Raw genomic sequence first — 20,334 nt, forward strand, 5'->3', positions numbered from 1 at the left:
CCAAAGTGCCTGCGTGAAAGTAACAAGCTCAGATGAGCCACACACCCACGGTGGCGCGTGGGTTCTTTTCAATTCAATGTACTGAAGCAATAATTCCACTATAGAAAATATATTCCTACATTAACGCAGCCCTGTGATGGCTCTTAACTGTACGTTCACACTGACCGAGGTGAAGAAAGCTTCATCCGTGCGAGTTTGCTTGCACTGATTATTTGCTCGAGTTGAAATGTTTCACCTCGGGCGATGAGAGCGAAAATCATGAGATTGGCCACGAGCCCACTTGGAAGCAGCATGTAACCATGGCACACCTGTGTGCATCCAATAATCGTGCTGTTTAATCTACATCTGATATGCCACAGCTGTCAGGTGGATCAAGGGTGTCACTTTGCGTTGAAAGGTGCTGGGGACATAACCTAGGGGCTATGCCCTTCACCTACAGTATCATGTACACGACCTCCTCAACCACGTTGTAACCATGTCATAACCACACACGAGCTCACGAGCTCTATTTGAAGGAAGCATAACACATTGGAGATGGCTTATGCCTTATGGTATAGCGAAATTAACATTCGATTCACGGGCAACAGCTCTGGTGGACATTCCTGCAGTCAAAACCTGCGATATCTGTGGCATTGTGTGTGTTGTGTGATAAAACTGCATGTTACCTGTGCGATAATAATCATGCTGTTTAACCGGTACTATTATGTCACACCTGTCAGGTGGATGATCTTGGAACACGAGAAGTAGCCTATACTCTGATTTAAACATATTTGTGAACAACTTTTGAGAGAAAGTAGAGTTTGTGTGCACAGAAAAAAAGTCTTAGATCTTTTCTTTTAAACTTGTGAAAAATGCGAGCAAAACCAAAATGTGTTGCGTTTATATTTTCGCTCTAGTTCTATGTGTGCCATCTTCTCTATCTCTCTCTCGTTTGTACTCACCTCTCCTTGTCTCGCCCCTTTATGAGTTTTGTGCCAGTCAGTCCTCGTCGTCGTGTTCCAGATGTCTGTTCTCTGTGAAGAGCTCTTGCCTTTGATTTCCCTTGCCTGTAAAATGCACCCCTTGAAGGGAAGCTCCTGTCTCTGTGTCGCTGTCTGCATGTCACCACATCACCACTGTGACACAACTTTTCTTTTAGGGGACGGGGATGCAATCATATAGGCCTAAGCAGATTGCCTTGTGTCCATTTTTTTCATTTATGTGATGTCATCAGCATAGGGACACTGCAGAGCGTGTCATCATTCAGGCACCACGCCCAAAACGGGGGGAAACAAAAGCTGTCCCCCCCCCAATCCTGGCGTTCTCCTATGTCCCATGTTGCACACAAAGATCATATACGGATGAACACTCCAACTTACTTCTTTGACAGCTAGATCCACATTTTTCTTCTCGCCAATTCTCAATGGCTTCCTTGTTTTGCTCGGGAGTACAAAAAAACTTTAATAGGTTTTTTTTTTTTTACATTTGTTGTCTGTGCAGCCCACCACACAACAGCTTTTAGCTATGTTTAATTCAAGGAAAATGACGCTTTCCCCCGTGATGGGCATGGCCTATTTCATGCAGTGTCTCTATTCACCTTATTCTTTGCCCATACAAGGACGCTGTTCTGCATGACGTCATTTCGTAATCGTCTTTCCAGTTTTAAACACGGAAGTAGAGTACACCTACCGCAGTCATTTAGACTTGCCAAAAAGCTGTTTTCAAGCTAAAAAAAACCCCCAAACTGTTTTAAAGTTTTAATATTTGTCGGGTGAGAACGTAACATAATATGTGACCAGTTTATCAGAATAACGCCTTTTGGAAATCTTTAACGAGCAGCGAGGACCGGGAGCGCTGAGTGTGCTGACACCTGTCGGACTAGCTATCTGTCAAACCCATAGGTCAAACCCCCACTGTAGGCTACTGGCAGTGAGAAAACACTGTTGACGTGCTTTTGTAACTAACGTTAAATGCCGACCGGGTACAGCCATCGGCTCCTCGCAGCAGTAACGTTATGAACATGTAACTGAAGTTGGCCGCAGTGTAGCTTAATTCTGAATGTTGCCAAACTTCATTCATACTGACGACGTTCTATTTTGAAAATGGCCGCCAAGTAGCGCTGAACCGGAAGAACAAATACGTTGCGTCGAACGCGGAAGAGAGAAAAAGTGGGCGTGGTGAATAAGGTGAATAGCTTCCAGACGCTGGGATTTTTTTTATTGATTTCTTTTGAATGCACAACTGTTACACTTTAATTGATTTGATGTTGATACTTATCTTATATTGTTTTTTTCAGGTGGTGAGCTTATAGCACTATAAGCTAGCTTTCGCTTGTTCTGCTTTATAATGATCTGTTCTGGTTTGTTCAACAATTTGACTCTTTTGTTCTGTTGATTATTCTGTTTTACTGTTGCTATTCTCTTGTAACGTGTCAGTCTGCTGCTGTTGTTCCAGACCAGGAAGGTCTAAGGCTTTTTGAGATAATGAGGTTTCCCCCTAATGAGGTTTCCCCCTGCTCTCCTTCATCATAGGAGGTGTAATTAGACAGGTGATAGAGGGAACTGCAGCTCCTTCCTAATCAAAAGAGGCGTAGCAATGCAAATACTGACCCTTTGTTGACTCCCCTGACTAAATGACTGAGGAGGTACATTGCAAAACGAGGGGGCGGGGTATATCATTTTAACTTTTAAGAGTGAGATACAAGATCCCCCGAGACGGAGCTAATGATTCTCATTCAGATGCGTTACGATGATGTGGCTCTTTCTTCACGGGAGGGGAGGAGTTCCGAGACGCCCTGGCTGAATAAATCGTAAAGAAGCAGCGAGGGAGTGATCAAGACGTGTCCAGTGGCGTATCCAGGCCGTTTTGACTGGGGTGGGCGAGGTGGGGCACAGACTCAAACAAGGGGGGGGGGCACTGCGTGCGGCATTTAGGAAGGATGGAGACAGGTCCCAGCCAGGTCAGAATTCTGAATTCAGACTCAGAATTTAAATACATTTTTCACATGTGGCCCTTCAAGGAGCGTAGTTTTGGGAAAAGAAATTCATTGGCTCGATGGTCCCGCCTCTAACATGGCCATCAGCCAATCCCTGCAGACACACATTTTCCTCTGTTTTAGGGACCCCAGTATGCAGAAATATTCAAATAGAAGAAGTGAAAATAACTGCATTGCAAAAACCTGCGTGGTTTCTGCCAAAAACTGCATGGGATTAGCATGTCAGTAAAGGGGAGACTCATCGTAACTATAGAACCCATTCTCATTCAGATATCTTGAAGTGAGAGGTTAAGGGACCCCTTTGAAAATGGCCATACTAATTTTTCCCTTGCCAAAAGTTTGCCTAAATTTTGAATGTTATTTAGCCCCGGCCCTTTCCCAACAAGCTAGCATGACATGGTTGATACCAATGGATGCCTTAGGTCTTCTAGTTTCAGATGATACCAGTATCTTATTGGTCGTCGTGGACACCAGCACCCTCAGGATTTTGGGGTGGCACCTGGAGTGGCCAATCAGATTTCACCCCCTAGAAACGCCCCCTCCCTCCCCCTGCGGCTCACCTTCCGCTCTAGACCTGTCCGCCCACTCTCTGTTTTGCTCTCATAAAAACTCACTCTCTTTTCTGCTGTACATCATGTGTTCTTTCTCTCTCTCTCTCTCTCTCTCTCTCGCTCTCTCTCTCTCCCCTCTATTAATCTCTCTGCCCCCCCCCCCCCCCACACACACACACATATCTCTCTCCCTCCCTCTGTCTCTCTCTCTCCTCATCAGACAGGCAGTGAAGCATGCAGCTGTCTGCAGTGAAGACAACGGCAGCGGAGTGCAGGGCCAGGCAGTGCAGGGAATTGCGACTTAAGAGATTACAGAGCAGACTGTGAGAATTAAGGGGTTTAGACTGTAATAAAATGGAATATTTAGACTTGAGTTTTATTCAGCGACATTACAAAAGGATCCAGCCGGGAGTGCTATAGGAACATGTGCTGCCTGCAAACACTGCCTGCAAACCTCAATATGGGAAAAAAAGGCTGTTTTACCATTTCAAAAGCAGGAGATGAGGAGAAAACCACTGCAGGATGATGGAAGGAAGAAATGAATTGATAGCAATAAATCCATATATCATGTGACATGATTGTGTCAGTCACAAGATTGCTAATTATTAATTTGAATTTTGTTTCTCAGAGGCCATGATGTAGCGTCTATTTCAAATGACTGCTTATCAAAATAGGCAGACCATCTATGTTGTTGTTTTTTACTAATTTTTTGAGAAAGGGACAGGTATAACAAGTTTTTCTTCATCCTGCTCCTTTCTGGCCAAGCCTGTAACCTGTTAACAAGATGTATTGTATATGTATGTTTCTTGTACTGTGTTTGGTCGGAACAAATAAAAATGAAATTAAATGAAATATGACATGAAATCTAATTATAGTTGAGCGTTCCACAAGTACACACACACAGACACACACACACACACACACACACACACACACACACACACACACACACACCGCTGCCGAGAGGGCAGTAAATATGTGATTGATATGGTCAATACCAGCACATCTCCTTTGTAAGTTAATACCTCATTATAAAGGAGCCTGTAGCTTCAGTAACCTGATGTTTTAAAAAGATAATTTCTCTGTAACCTGAGTAGTTTCAAAGACATTTTGAAAACCTTACAACTGGTCTTGCAGGCTACTGTGCTTGAGCCACCATCTCTAGACTCACTTTAGTATTTAGTAGTATAACTTCTATTATTTTATTAGTATTTTAAAGGGACACGCCAACTTTTTGGGATTTTCATCTATTTGCCATATCGCCCACACATAACCAAGATACACAATACTTTTACGTCACTCTCCATACAGTACAGTGAGCTACACTCATCCAGTTAGTTAGTATTGGGGGAAACGACGGTACAACCGTTCAAAGTCACCAAAAACACACATTTCTAACGGCGCCGAAAAGCTATGTACATGTTGTGACTCGGGAACCTGAAGAGAGGACAGTGGATGTATGTGTGTGTCTGTGTGTCAGCAGATTGGAGGTGAAGTTAGAAGAGGGGAATGGGAGAAGAGATTGAAGGAAGGATAAAGCTGAGAAAGCTAAGAGGTAATGCTCCCAGTGGGAGAAAGCGAGAATCAGAGAGAACTGCGCTGGCTGACGAACTTGACAGAATAAGATTGACAGTTTCAAGAGATTCAAATGAAAAATTGCCTGCAGGTATTCATCATATCTGCAAGCATATTTCACAAGTGACGTGGAGAGGCAATGATTTATTCCTGAATATTCCATGTGTACCTGACCTGTTCGTGACCCAAAAGTGTACCTGTTGCTGTTGGATGTTATAGAGAGCCCCAGGAACGAGTCCGGAAATCATCGATCCTAACACTCCTGGTTCTTCACTGTTTTCGCCTATGGGATTTTTGAATGGGTTTTTGGCGCGATGCTTCTAATAAGGTCTCTGGGCAACGCAAGCTTAATCAAACGCGAACCAGTGTTCAGTAGGATAATCTTCACACATGAGGACCACTTTCATGAGTTTTTAAGCTTTTACGTGCCGTTAAAAGGGCGGCTAGCTAGCAAACGGCTAAATGAGACTACACTGTTGAGTCGACGGGGATATTATACGTCAATAACGTCATCACTTCAAAGGACGAACACGGAAATTCTCTTTCCCTCACCTGGTTCAGCCCGGGGTAATCAGTGCACAGCAGCGCACACATCAACAACAGTCCAGGTTGAGTGGTGACGTGACGGGGAAGCCTATGCTAAGGTGACCAGACGTCCCCGATTTTCGGGGACAGTCCCCGTTTTTGGTGACCTGTCCCCGGCTGGAGCTGTCCCCGAAAATGTCCCCGATTTTCTACTGGTGACTGCGGCCGATAGGACTCTAGCTCTAGCAGGCTCATTCTTAAATCTCGAGTGAAGATACTTACAGGATATGACTGTAAGACCTACAGCATCCATTGGGACCAACAATGCCATGCTACCTTGTCGGGAAGGGAGCTAAATAAGGAATTTTGAAAAACCGGCATACAGTATATGGTCAATTTCAAAGGTGACCCTTGACTGTGCTCTCACCTCAATATATCTGAATGAGAATGGATTCTATGAGTCAATGTTTTGATCCAGGCATCCAACAAGTGTTTACATGTTTTGCTGCTTCTTGCTCATCCAGGAAAACATTAAAAAAGCAATCAGGACTCCACGGAAAATACTTTTTGAGATCTGAGGCTTTTCATAAAACATTCGGCGCTGTAGGTTCAGAAGGCCAGGCCAATGCTGCTGGAGAACACATTGACATTTCGTAAAGGGGCACAGTGAATGACGTGTGTGTGTGTGTGTGTGTGTGTGTGTGTGTGTGTGTGTGTGTGGGGGGGGGGGGGGGTCAACCAGGGGCCTCTTCGTGAAGCCGACACTGTTTATTACAGTACAACAGCCATGGATCATCCCCCTTTATTATTTCATAGGTAATAACATTGGATATTTTTATGATATATTGATTGCCGGACTGGAAATGTCCCCGATTTTCATTTGATAAATCTGGTCACCTTAGCCTATGCAACACTGTGTGTAGTTCTGGATTAGCTTAGCACAAGCTTTTTACTTCTAGGGCTCGCATTTACGCTGCAAAACTCATGTGTGAAGATTATCCGGCTGAACACTGGTTCGCGTTTGATTAAGCTTGTGTTGCCCAGATACCTTATTTTAGCATCGCGGCAAAAACCCATTCAAAAATCCCATAGGCAGAAACAGTGAAGAACCAGGAAGTCCGGGACTTCCGCGTTCCGTACTACAAAAATACGTCATCCCTGGGGCTCTCTATTGTCAAGATGAAAAAGAAACAGCCAAAATGCACCAGCTGTGAGTGACACATTCTGCCCAAGGATGCGCACGCGCACACGCACGCACACGCACGCACACACACACACACACACACACACACACGCGCGCGCGCGCGCATGCACGCACACACACAGATTGAGATGTGCTAGAGAGACTGCATGAGAAGCAGATGTACATAGTTGTACTGAATACCAATCTTCAGAACTACCTGGTAACAGTGACTCAGTCTGGTAATTGTCCTCGTTAAGAAAGGAGGCATTTGGCATTGTGCCACCGGCAAACAAAGCTGTAGTCCTGTGACGCTGCACTGCTTTGAGCTTAAAAGCGAATAGAACATCACAATACTGTGAGCTATTGATGGAGCTGTTTCAGCATTCAGCTATGACATGGAAAAGTCACAAAGCATCCATCACCTGTGAGCAGAAGCAGGCTGTTATCATTCTGTGTGTGTGTGTGTGTGTGTGTGTGTGTGTGTGTGTGTGTGTGTGTGTGTGTGTGTGTGTGTGTGAGAGAGAGAGAGAGAGAGAGGGAGAGAGAGAGAGAGTATGAAAAGGGAAGGAGGAAGGGGAGCTTGGCCCAGATAGTTGTTATAATTGAACCAAATTACTCTGTCTCATCCCCAAAATGGCTCGGGGAGATGAAGACATCTCGATCTTGCAGAGAACGGCGGCAGCACCAATTCTCATCCGTTTCTCTCCTGACTCCATTGGCGAGGTCTGGCCTGGGTTCACTCGCAGTTAACCTCAACACGGACGGTTATCAAATCCATTGACCAGGAGGCACGACTTACATTTCACCCAGTGGACACATGGGAAAACACGACTGCAACGCCCCCCCCTCCAAAAGAAAAGGTGCCTCACCTTCAAAGCCGGAGACACCCTGAGATATCATGCCAAGAACCAAACCATGCAGTATGGGATTAAGAATTTAGTTACAACGTATGATACAATTCTGATATGTTATTAGTACTGTATTCAACGATGAATTACACAATGATCTGAGGAATCCTTTGATGTGTATCGATTGAGAGGCTGGCTAGCGAGACTACAAGGAACACTCGCTACACTGTAATAATGAAAGGTTTTTTTCTACTCTACTTGACATGCTGTGATGAAAGGATTGTGATGAATTGTATCGCAGAACGTTTGTACCGTGTGACCGTGTGACCGTGTGACCTCTGACCCGGTAAAGGTACATAATAAGGAAGCAATTCTGTTTCCTCTGTATCATCCTGACAACGGGCATGTACATAGTCGAGGAATGTTTGGTTGAATAAATACAGCACGAAAAGCCCTAAAAGCAATAAGAGAAGATTAATGTACCGTATGTCACAAATTTTCTTCAGGCTGTCAGCGGCACGAAAGCATCATTATGAATTTTCAAATCAATTCAGTTTGCTTTGCTTTATTGGCATGAAAGTTAACAATGTTGCCAAAGCATGAAGGTGCTTTCTTTCTGCTGAATATTTTACTGTAACATATTGTCATGCCAACAACAGATTTGATATTATGTTTCAATTTGTTTTGCTGAGTACAATTCATGATTTTGATGGAAATCTGCTACTGGAGGACTTGTATAATATCCTACTGGCTGACGTGTTTCGACATCAAGTCTTCATCAGAGCAGCAGTGTTAACACCTCCTTGATGAAGTCAAAACGTAAGCAAAAATAGTAAACTGTTACCCAGTTTGAGGGATTTTTTTAAAGTGACAATGACAAAGATGTATGTGGCCACGTTACATAGAAAATCTGCACTCTGCTGTCTGTCTGGTTTTTAGGAGCACATGGCCCCCAACTCTGCAGATAACAACAAAACGAATCGAAAAGGTAATCCTCTCACGGCTTCACTAAATCTGCAGCCAGAGACCACAGGGTGAGATAAGGCTGGAGCAAAAAGGGCAGGAGAGAGAGGGTGGAGGAAGAGATGAGGTGGGGATGGAAAAGTTGTGTAACCACAGACTGTATAAAGATATGGACGTAGTCACTGTGACGTCACCCATTGGTTCCCTTTTATTTTTGAGGCAGAAGCGACCATATTTGGACGAGAAGAGTTGTAGATTAATGCTCAGATTGGTTGCTATTGGTCGGTGATCGGCGAGTTGTGCGATCACTGGACAAGCGACCTGTCAATCACGTCCCAAAACATAGTCTGATTTATGATGATGATGGGTGTTTGGTTTATCCTCCTGCTGTTAGTTGTATCCTATAATTATAAAAAGGCAGAGGGTGGTATTGAGGCAATGAGGCATGGATGATGATGGAGAAGACTGGACAAAAGCTCACAGTCAGGACAGAACAGACAGAGAGAGTTGCAACTGAGTTATGTTGCTCATACTCCTTCCCCGTCAAGCTGGGTCAATGAGATGCAAACAAAACAGCAGTACCAAATATATCTGTCCTCTTCAGTGCTCATCACAATGACTGTCAAGACTTTATTTAGAAGCAAAAATAACGTTTTCTCATGTCTGACGTATGTGGTGTGTGTGTGTGCGTGCGTGCATGCGTGCGTGCATGCGTGTGTGTGTGTGTGTGTGTGTAGGTGAGTGTGTGTGTGTGTGTGTGTGTGTGTGTGTGTGTGTGTGTGTGTGAATTGCACACGCTGCTAATACAGTAGATTTTCTGAAGGATCCATTCACTATCCCCCTTCCCATTAGGGCCTTTGTTGTGGTAATCATGCTCCCACTGTCTGAGCCTGGGATTATCATCACTGGGGCCCATTTAGCTGCACCAGCTCATCGTCTGGTCTCGGCTGTCTCCAAACCCGGCCGCAACAGCACAAGCACACCAGATGAGAACGCATAAACACTTAACGCTGTTGATGTGTGCCATCTATAAATATATCAGTATATCATTGTCAAATGAATGGAGCAGTGGTGGCCTAAAGTTAGAGAAGCAAGCTTGTGACCGGAAGGTCGTCGGGTTCAATTCCCGGGGGAAAAGCAGCGCTTGCCCCTCCGTCCCTCATTACCACCACTCAGGTGCCCTTGAGCAAGGCCCTTAGCCCCAACTGCTCCAGTGGCCAGCAGATCAGACTGTGGGTGTAGTGGTCAGCTTCCAGGTGTGTGTGTGTGTGTGTGTGTGTGTGTGTGTGTGTGTGTGTGTGTGTGTGTGTGTGTGTGTGTGTGCGTGCGTGCGTGCGTGCGTGTGTGTGTGCGTGAGTGCGTGCCTGCGTGTGAGAGAGAGAGAGAGAGAGAGAGAGAGAGAGAGAGAGAGAGAGAGAGAGAGAGAGAGAGAGAGAGAGAATGTAACCAAGGCGAAACTGAGAAAGACTCCACAGGAATTAGAGTGAAGCTCAGGCCGACAGGTGCTCTTTATAGGCGACAGGGACACTGAACTCACAGACCTTCACTGGTGCTGAGCCATCTCCGTTTCTCTTGCCTTTAACCTTCTGATTTTACTGCCTCGTTCACTCTGTCACTCAACTCCTCATTCGCTGTTCTAACATCACTGACAGGGCTGACATCTCACAGTCACTCAACAATCCAGTTTCAATTGACTGGAGGAATGTATGCAGAATACTGGCTCTGCTGTACTGCTCATCATTCACCCATGGCCTTCCATAGAGGTTTGGAAGACAAAGTTCGGGGCTGACCTCTTAGGAGCTTGAGATGTTAATTAGCTGGTCAGAGGGGTCAGTGCGCTGTCTGCCTTGGAGTGGCCTTTTTTTTAGTGTGTGCACACACTCATTCTGTATCATGTCTCGCAACGGCTGACCTTGAGTGACAGCTGCTCTGATCGGAGCTTGGATTATCTCTGTCTTTGTGTATCCCTTTTCCAGCCCTATTTCAATTTGGCTGATTAAGCCGAGGTAAGACAGTTTGTCCTTCTGCCTACTCGCTCCAATTTGCCCACAGATCTTGAAGGCAGTGCTGGAGTTGGTTTTTAGTTTGCCTTTGTGACTTTGCTGTTCTTAGGTGTTTGCTCAGGCTTAACTTTCTCTGCTTCACTTCTGGTGTGTAATTTCCCCTCCGCCTCTTTCCTCTGCCTGGGCTTTTAAGCAGGTAACTTTGTCTGAACAGCTGTTCAACTCTGTTATGGACGTCAGAAAAGTATGACAGCTCCCGTTTTACTTGATGTCCAGCACTCTTTCAGCCAACCTGATCAGAGGAGCACCCTCCGGGTCTCCTGCAGGGTAATCATCCAGGCCATCACACTACAGATCTACAGTACAGATGTCATCCAGGCCATCACACAACAGATCTACAGTACACATGTCATCCAGGCCATCACACTACAGATCTACAGTACACATGTCATCCAGGCCATCACACTACAAGTCTACAGTAAATAGTTCCCCAGCTGCCATAGGGCGCTGCTCATGAAGATGCTGGCTGTCCTCCATTGTGGTTGTGGGCTCTGCTCTGGATGAAGGGGTTGCATTGCTTTCTACTGCACCCTGCCTAGTCTAGGACCTAACTCAGATATGTATGAGCTTCATTTAGGAGAGAATATCTCAACTGTTATAGACTAATATGACCCCTGCGAACAATGTGGGGATGTGTCCCAAAATCTCTATACAAGGCGAAAAACCTGCCCCAAAAATGGCCAAAATGGCCCTTTTCACACTAAATTAATTGTGTGAAACCTTTTTCATTATTTTGCCATTTAATTCAAAATCAATAGCATCTGAAATCATTTCCCCATCAGCTAATATCAAGAGGCAAAACACCACCATCAAACAAGATTAATTACCGGTTAAGTATTTTAATCTCCAATAGATTTGAAAGGCAAAGGTTTTCATGCAACAGCTCTATGTATTTTGCCTGGTCATAAACTAGCTTAATAAGCCCCATCGTGTCCCCCAGTGTTTCCATGAAAACCTTCTCCACAGGAGCCTTGGTCTCAATTTAAACCTTCTCTACTCATTAAAAGAGACGACTGGCAGGAATTAGGGGCACCACTCTGACATGTCTTGCTACCAACAATAATAATACAACAGCAATGCACAATAAGCCAATTAGTAAATTGCTGATCTTTATGTGTTTGTGACGCACACAACATGTAGGCTATGGTCACATTTTGTGTTGAATTATTGATGTATTTTTGTTTGTGTGAATCAGACTTCATGGGAGACTGTGACTTTAAATCCTATTCCGAGTTACGCCACAGGAGGGCACCGTGGAGCGCTAGTCGGTGGAATTAAGCCACCCAAGAGCCTGCGTGACGAACACCACTAATGTCTCCCATCTCTGCTTTTCCCTGTTAAAAACAGGTTGGTAACGTACCTTATTCTCATCCAGTACACAGAATGTAACGGTTACATGTCTAGCTTTGTTATTCTGAAGTTTGGTTTCAAATGGGTTGACTGTAAATCAATGCATGGTTTAGTTAGTAGGAAACTTCCAGATCTTCTCATTGTCTAATGGACGCACGCGGACCTGTTAAAGTTGAAGTAGGCCGTGAGAAAATGGCGATTGCGTCGTCAGTGTTTTCTTTGTCGTTTTTAGAGCTCCGTGACACTTTTGATTTGAAAGGAATTGAATTTAAGTTAGAACATCACATGCACCTGGAAAACAAAATAGTGTATAATTGGGAACTCAGTTATTTGAATGTATGTTGTTTTACTTACCTGTAGACTATACCTGGATTAGTCCACTGTCACATTCTGAGGAGAGAGGAGTTGTTTGGCTGTTACTAAAAGGAGAATGGTGAATTTAGTAAATGTAATGACAATACTTAGGTTACCTGTTATACTTACCATAGCAGTTTTCTTTTGTTGTGTTACATTGGTTTTTGTTTTGGATCAGTAGGCTGCTTCAATATTACTGAAAAGAAAGTAAATAGATGTTAATGTCAATGTCTACAGGAGTAGTAAATTAAATTAAATTTAACCAGCTCAGTGGCCTTTTGGTCTGAGTGTCCGTCCTGAGACTGGGAGGTTGTGAGTTCGATCCCCGGCCGAGTCATACCAAAGACTATCAAAATGGGACCCATTTGCCTCCCTGCTTGGCACTCGGCATCAAAGGGTTGGAATTGGGGGGTTAGATCACCATTATGATTCCCGCTCCTCCAGGGGATGGGTCAAATGCGGAGAACAAATTTCACACATTGTGTGACAATCAGTGGGACTTTACTTTACCTTGACTTAAATGAATGTGGTTTCAACCTAGGGCTGCACGATATGAGGAAAAGCTGCGATGTGCGATAACACTGTTCAATATTGCGATGACGATATGACCTGCGATAAAAAAAGAAGAAGCTATAAACAAAAATATTAATGGGTAGGGGTGCTCCGATCCGGCTAAGCCACGATCCGATCCGATTCCGATTCCCGGGGTCACGATCCGATTCCAGAATCGATTCTCGATTCCAATGATTCTCGATTACAGAATCTAGAATCGATTCTCAATTATGTAGTTTTATATTGCAATAACACACAAAGGTAAATCTAAGACAAAAAATGACAAATGTATTAATGCTGAACTTCAAATTCAACTTCTGAAGTATTACAGTGAGGGCCTAAATAATTTAAGCATACTATCAGTAAGTGGCACGGGATTCTCAAAGCCTGTGTTGAGGGTCATACGAACAAAAATGCACTCTTGAAGCTAAAAAAAAATCCAAAACCAACAAGTTAATTATTTACATTTTTACTTCAATGTAGAACAGTCATTTCTTACACATGAGATTACTTTTAGCCTTTTAGTCATAACGATTATGTAAGGGTTAATGCCCGACGAGGTGTACATTATCACTTTTTAAGGGACGACGCGAGAGGCGTGAACCGTCCGAGGCGAAGCCGAGGATGGTTGCCTCCGCGAAGTCCCTTAAAAAGTGATAATGTACACCTCGAAGGGCATTAACCCGCTTATACCATGGTCACTTGCCAACAAAACAATAAGACCAGTCATTTATATTTCCATGTGTAATAAATAAAGCAATCTAAATGGCTAAATGTCTGTTATTCATACTGTAAATCAGTCTTCCACGAAATAAAATAGTCCCTCCCACTTCCACCACCCTCCGTTTTAAAGCCGACTCAAACGTTAATTTTATCACAGGAATGCGGGTTTAACGATGTTTTGCGTTCTACATTAAATGAAGACATTACCGTTTGGCAGCTTGCTTTATTTTGTATGATAGATACGTATTGGCCAAGTATATTAACATTTAAGAGCGAAGAGTTTCAGGAAGTGACAGAGCAGCGGGGGCTCGCACTGCGTGTGCTGTTGTGGTGACATGCAGAGAGATCTCTCTCTCTCTCTCTCTCTCTCTCTCTCTCTCAAAGGCCCCCGCTCGTGCACGAGCCGAGGGAAATCTCCTTTGTCGCCGAGAAGAGCCTGGTGATGCGAGGTTAAAAATCTCCGAAACGAAAATCAAAATTGTAAATAAGAGTTATTTTTGATAAACTGAGCACACAGGGGTGATTTAAATACTTACTTTGACCGAGTCAATTTTTTTCTCAACATCCAAAATTGTCATATTAACCCTTAACGGGGGTATAGAGCTCAAACTGCTCTCCTGATAACACTGATGAAACTATGGCGCATTGATATGAACGGTGAACAGACCATTTAGCTAGGTGTCCATTATCACTGTACAATATCACTTTTTAATGGACACCTTGCAGCCAATCAGAATCGAGTATTCACCCAGACCATGGTATAATGAAAGATATTCCATATTCCAGACTGAAATGTTATAACAGAAGTGGAGTATTGGCCAGAATGACATGAACATTTGGACACTTATTCAGCCGGTATCTTGCATGTTGCGTTCAGGTGCACTGTAATTTTTTTTTTTTTTTTTTTTGCGATAACACGTGACTTTTGCGATGTGTTCATCGCGCATTTTCATATCGCCATGACGATGAAAATACGATAAATCGTGCAGCCCTATTTCAACCATAGAGAATTTGCACTATAATTGGGTGAAACTGACAGCACTTAAATAGTGATTAATTTGTATAACTTTTACAAAAGAGCTGTTTAATCCATGTTTGATACTGGAGGAATTTATAATTTTATATGTGAATGTGAAAATGTGGAATATGGAATTTAAAAGAAGAAATGTGAATGTTGTGTTTTGTTAAAGATTATTTTGATGAAAAAAAGGAAAGAAAAGAGAAACCAAATGGTTTAATGAGAAAAATAACTGTTTAATAAAGACAGACAAGAGCCTGCGTGACGAACAGAGGCCCTGGAACAATGGTGCCAGGACAACCACCTCTCAAACGTCTCCAAGACCAAGGAGATCATTGTAGACTACAGGAGGGGGGGGGGGGGCGCACACCCCCCAATCACCATCAACGGCACAGTGGTGGAAAAGGTGGACAGCTTCAAGTACCTGGGAGTCAACATCCACCAGGACCTGACATGGGCCGGCCACACCGCCACTGTTGTCAAAAAGGCCCAACAGCGACTACACGGACTCAGACGCCTGAAGAAATTTGGGCTAAGGCCAAAAATCCTCAGGGACTTCTACAGAGGCACCATTGAAAGCCTGCTGACTGGCTGCTTCACCACCTGGTACGGGAACTGTACCACCGCTAAGAAGAGTGGGGCGCGCGGCCCAGCACGTAACAGGATGTGAGCTACCAGAACGGCAGGAACTGTACAATCAGCGGTGCCTCAGGAGGTCCCTGAAGATCATCAAGGACACAAACCACCCCCACAACAGCCTGTTGTGGGGGCCTAGAAAAGCCTAGAAAAGAAAATGAAAAGTTTACTGTTATTGTTTGTTGTTCTCTTGTTTTACTGCATCTATATGCCCTGTTTTTGCACTGTTATACTGTTATTTGCACTACAGTATGTTGCAACGGAGCCTACAGCACAATAATTTCACACGTGATACTTGTACTACGGAGTGACAATAAAAATCTTGAATCTTGAATCTTGAAGTTCACCACTAATGTGTCCCGTCTCTGCTTTTCCCTGTTAAAAACAGGAATAATTACCTGTTATGGCACACCCCATACCTGGGACCCGTAACATGTTCACTGTTTGCTTCGCTCTGATTGGCTCTAAGATCATTCAAGTTTCATAAACCTCTTGTTGAATAGATAGATAGATAGATAGATAGATAAATAGATAGATAGATAGATGCTTGTTTAAAAGGCTGAGTCACTGCAAGCAAAGGCAAGGCATTAAAAAGCATCATACTATTGGACTGACACTTATTTTGTTTTAGTCCAGCTGCCTGTCGGATTGGCACTTCTGATTGTGGTGTTGGTTCGGTCCAGTTAAGCTTAATTTATACTTATTAGAAAGTGTCGCTCAGCACATGGTCGCAGACGAAAAATAAAGTGTCGCTCATGTTGCTGCATTTATGCTCCTCTCCTCGGCTCAACGGTCACGTGACGCTATAGACAGAGGGAGGCAGAGAACTAGTGCAGACAGCCAAGAGAGGGAATGCTGTCAGTGAACCCACGTCGGAGGCAAGATGTAACTGCAGCCGCATATAACGACACACAACCACACAATCACCTCCTCTCTCTGGGAAGTTGGTCACGGTGTTCTTTGTGATTTTCACGAAGTCATACATCAAAGACATGCTGATAAAAATACCGGGGACAAGCTCATTAATTTAATTTCAGCGAAAACTAAAACAAGGAAGTCGCGCGTGCCCGTCTATATAGCCAATCAGACTTGCGCGACATTATGTGACGTAGTCAGCGACACTAGACATTTCACCAGGTAGCAGACGCTGCTCGCAGACACTTGAAAGTGTCGACTCAAGTCCTCATTTCTGTCGGCGACCGTTTCAAAAGTGTCAGCAGACGAAGCATAAATTGGGCTTTAGGGTTAGGCCATGGTTCAGGTTTACACAGTCTGTGGAGCTACACAACTCAGGCACAAACGACAAGCGTAATGGGACACTCACAGAAATCAGTGAGGGATTATGTCCCGCAAGAAAAACATTCTGTAACCCTTTATTTTACAGGTCCCTAACTGCTATGAACTACACATGAACACCAATGTAATGAATTACATTGGTGTTCATGTCTAATTACAAATAGTTACATGGTACTGAACCTCTAAAATGGAGTGAGTCTATTCAACTGTAGTTCATATGTAGTTACATGGTACAGGACCTGTAGAATGGAGTGAGTCTATTCAACTGTAGTTGTAGTATGTAATTGATATGAACTACATATGAACACCAACAATGTAATTACTGTCAAGTAGGGATGGGCATTTCTAGCAAAAACACTATTCGAAATTCGCTGGCCAAATTCGAATTTAATTCGAAATTCGAAAATAAAAATAAAAATGTAATTTTTTTTTTTTTTTTTTTTTTTTTTTTTTTTTTGTGAGTGAAATGTTGCATTGTCTCCCCTGATTCTAAGTCTACGGCTTTATTAATTAATATAAAAAGCTTCTGCTGTGGATTTTTAGCTCAAACAAGCATTGCACCACTGAAGTAAAGAACATGTTACATGACATTGACATTTTCGAAAATAAAAAACAGTTTTGACAATCATGAGTGGTTCATTAAATATTTAGTAGGCTCAGGTCTGAGTGCCAAAGGGGTGCCAAAGTCACCCCCTCTCCCTCTTCATGGGATTTCATCCGCCATTCATTTTTCCATAAACCTTGCTTAAAATGCTTATAAAAATTGTTCTACTTGCTCAAACCAAGCGATTTCTTAGAATCAGGGGAGACAATGCAACATTTCACTAAAAAAAAAAAAAAAAAAAAAAAAATTTTTTTTTTTCGAATTTCGAATTTCAATAATAAAAGTCGACCTTGATAATAACAACGATTATTCGAAAATTCGAAATTCGATGCCCATCCCTACTGTCAAGTCAAGTTTATTTGTATAGCACATTTCATACACAGAGGCAATTCAAAGTGCTTCACATAAAATGGTTGACAGGAAAATAAAATAATAAAAGAAGAGAATAAAATTGACATTTAAAAGCATCACAACAAAACTTAAAAAAAGAGTATAAAAAGTGCATTAAGCAACAGGCGCAGCAGTTGCAAAAAGAGCTAAAAGCTTATAGAGGACTCATTGGGTTTGCATAATAGAATAAATCAATTTATCTATATTGAGTCCCCCGACATCATGACTACACACACATAAAACTCAGGTCTGGGTACGGTGTCCCTCTTTTCCTCTATACTGCAGTTTGGACGCCAAGCATACCCCCGTTTGTACCTTGCGTCACTGTGTAATTATTGTTATAATTATAATCACAATAATCATAATTACAAATAATTATGTAACTACATATGTATATGAACTATTATGTACCTTTAAAATAAAGGGTTACCAAAATTGCATTTGGCATATGAAAGTTGCAGACTATTACATGGAGCAAAAGTTGCTGGACACATGGTGTTCTTGTTCTGTGCCCATAGTGCAGAAGGTTTTAAGGGGTTGAATACACACCCGATGACCTCAGGGAAATCTCCAGATATATAGGCCCTCATTTTAGAGCAACTCTAAAAAAGCTGCCTGTACCAACACAACCATCTATCTTTGGAAATCAATACAGCTCTGAGTCAACAATGATCGGAAAATTGGCTTCAGAATATTGGCTGTGAGAATACAGAGATGCAGAGATTCTTATTTAACCAAGCTGTATGTGTTACCATGGACATTAACCCATTGATACCTGATGCAGCATTTGTGTGTGTATCCCTTTAAGACCGCGAACCGCGTTAACGCGGTTCGCGGTCTTAAAGGGATACGCACACAAATGAGGGATATACACGCAAATGCTGCATCAGGTATCAATGGGTTAAGCTGTATGTGTTACCATGGACATGATCTGGTTTTTCACCATGAGAAACAAGACTAGAGCACATGTGGGTTAAAGTCCCTGGAAACCAAAATCCACAAAAACGTTCTAACTATGTTATTTAGGATCTTATGTTACTAATTATATGCCTCCGAAATTATTATGCATTACTTTCAACCCAAAGCCTTAAAATCGACACTTTTCTACAAGATTCTACAAGATACTTCCTCATTGAAGAGAGCAGCGCGTGAGGTGCTAAAATGTAGGAGCTTATGACGTCATAAGCTCTATATAACCTTTGTACACGCGTGCAATCCGCACCCACCTATGGCAAGTCTGTTCTTTGCCCCCAGTGACAGCGCTCCCTCGCTGTCCGTCTCCCTGTGCCTGTGTGTGAGATTAGCAAGGTGTCGGGTTTCAAGCCATGTGCTCCTCTCTCTCTCTCTCTCTCTCTCTCTCTCTCTCTCTCTCTCTCTCTCGGACTAGAGAGAGAGAGAGAGAGAGAGAGAGAGAGAGAGAGAGAGAGAGAGAGAGAGAGAGAGAGAGAGAGAGAGAGAGAGAGAGAGAGAGAGAGAGAGAGAGAGAGAGAGAGAGAGAGAGAGAGAGAGAACGGACAGAGATCTCTTCCTCTCAGAGCCACGGAGCAACCAGGGGAGCAACGCGCGAACACACACACACACACACACACACACACACACACACACACACACACACACACACACACACACACACACACACACACACACACACACACACACACACACATACACACACACACACACACACACACACATGGTGTGTGCACTCATCTCTCTTTCTCTCTCTCTCCGTTTCCCTCCCCCCTCTCTCTCGCGCTCTCCGAGACAGAAATTTCCCTGCTGTAGATGGGACACGCCCACACATTCCGCGGGAGATAATACACTCTAAAAAATAATCGATTTTCATGCGTTTTGCCACACCTGTCAAACCTAAATTTATATACTTTGCGACGTTCATCATCGTTCAAATTTGGCTGGTGGCTTATTAACATAGGGTCCTGTGATGTGATGAACTCAAAATGCTAAATAATAAAGAAATATTTCTGGTTTCCAGGGACTTTAAGCAGACATGTACACTTGTCCTGCTTTGGAGGGAACCTTCACCTGAGGCCGAGAGTTATCTTCACCGCAGAAAATACTGTGACACAAATAATGGGGAGGAAGCAATTATGGCAATAAAAAATTATATTTACTTCAGTGTTCAAAGTTGTTGAACACCATGGCAACTGGCTGACATTTTAGGATAAGGAAAACTACAAACTAAGAAAAAATGACATGAATCTGGCTGCTTCCGAAATGCATTCTGGGGTAGGTCGGGCTATGATTGAAGGATCCATTGCATCCTCCAAATTCAGGAAAAGAAGTTCCGCATTTCTCCGACCGCATTTGAAGGAGCGTTCGAAATGGGATCACCTTGGTCACGCCGGTGGCGCGTTCGGTCTACAGCCCCGTAAATTAATGTCCACCTTGTGTTGCATAATTAATTAATTAATTAATAATTGCCTCGGGACCAGACCGCAAGTCATTGCAGTTGTGGAGAGCTCTTTCTCTCCCCCTCTCTCGCTATCTGGCACCTAGCTGTTCAGTGGAAAGCTAATTCTCTTTGATTTTATGGAAGCAGTGTGTCGATAAAGGGCTGGGATATACACGTGGAGTCGTGCCACCGCCCGGCCTCCTCTGGTCTCTAATTAAGATCCTGGTGCTGCAGCAGCAGCACTAATGTTAATTCACAGGTGTCTGCTGCCTGCCAGTCACCATGGCAAACTCAAGCTATGCAGTCTAATCCGTAA

This window comes from Poromitra crassiceps (assembly GCF_964638095.1).
Source record: "Poromitra crassiceps genome assembly, chromosome: 12".
Taxonomy (NCBI): Eukaryota; Metazoa; Chordata; class Actinopteri; order Beryciformes; family Melamphaidae; genus Poromitra; species Poromitra crassiceps.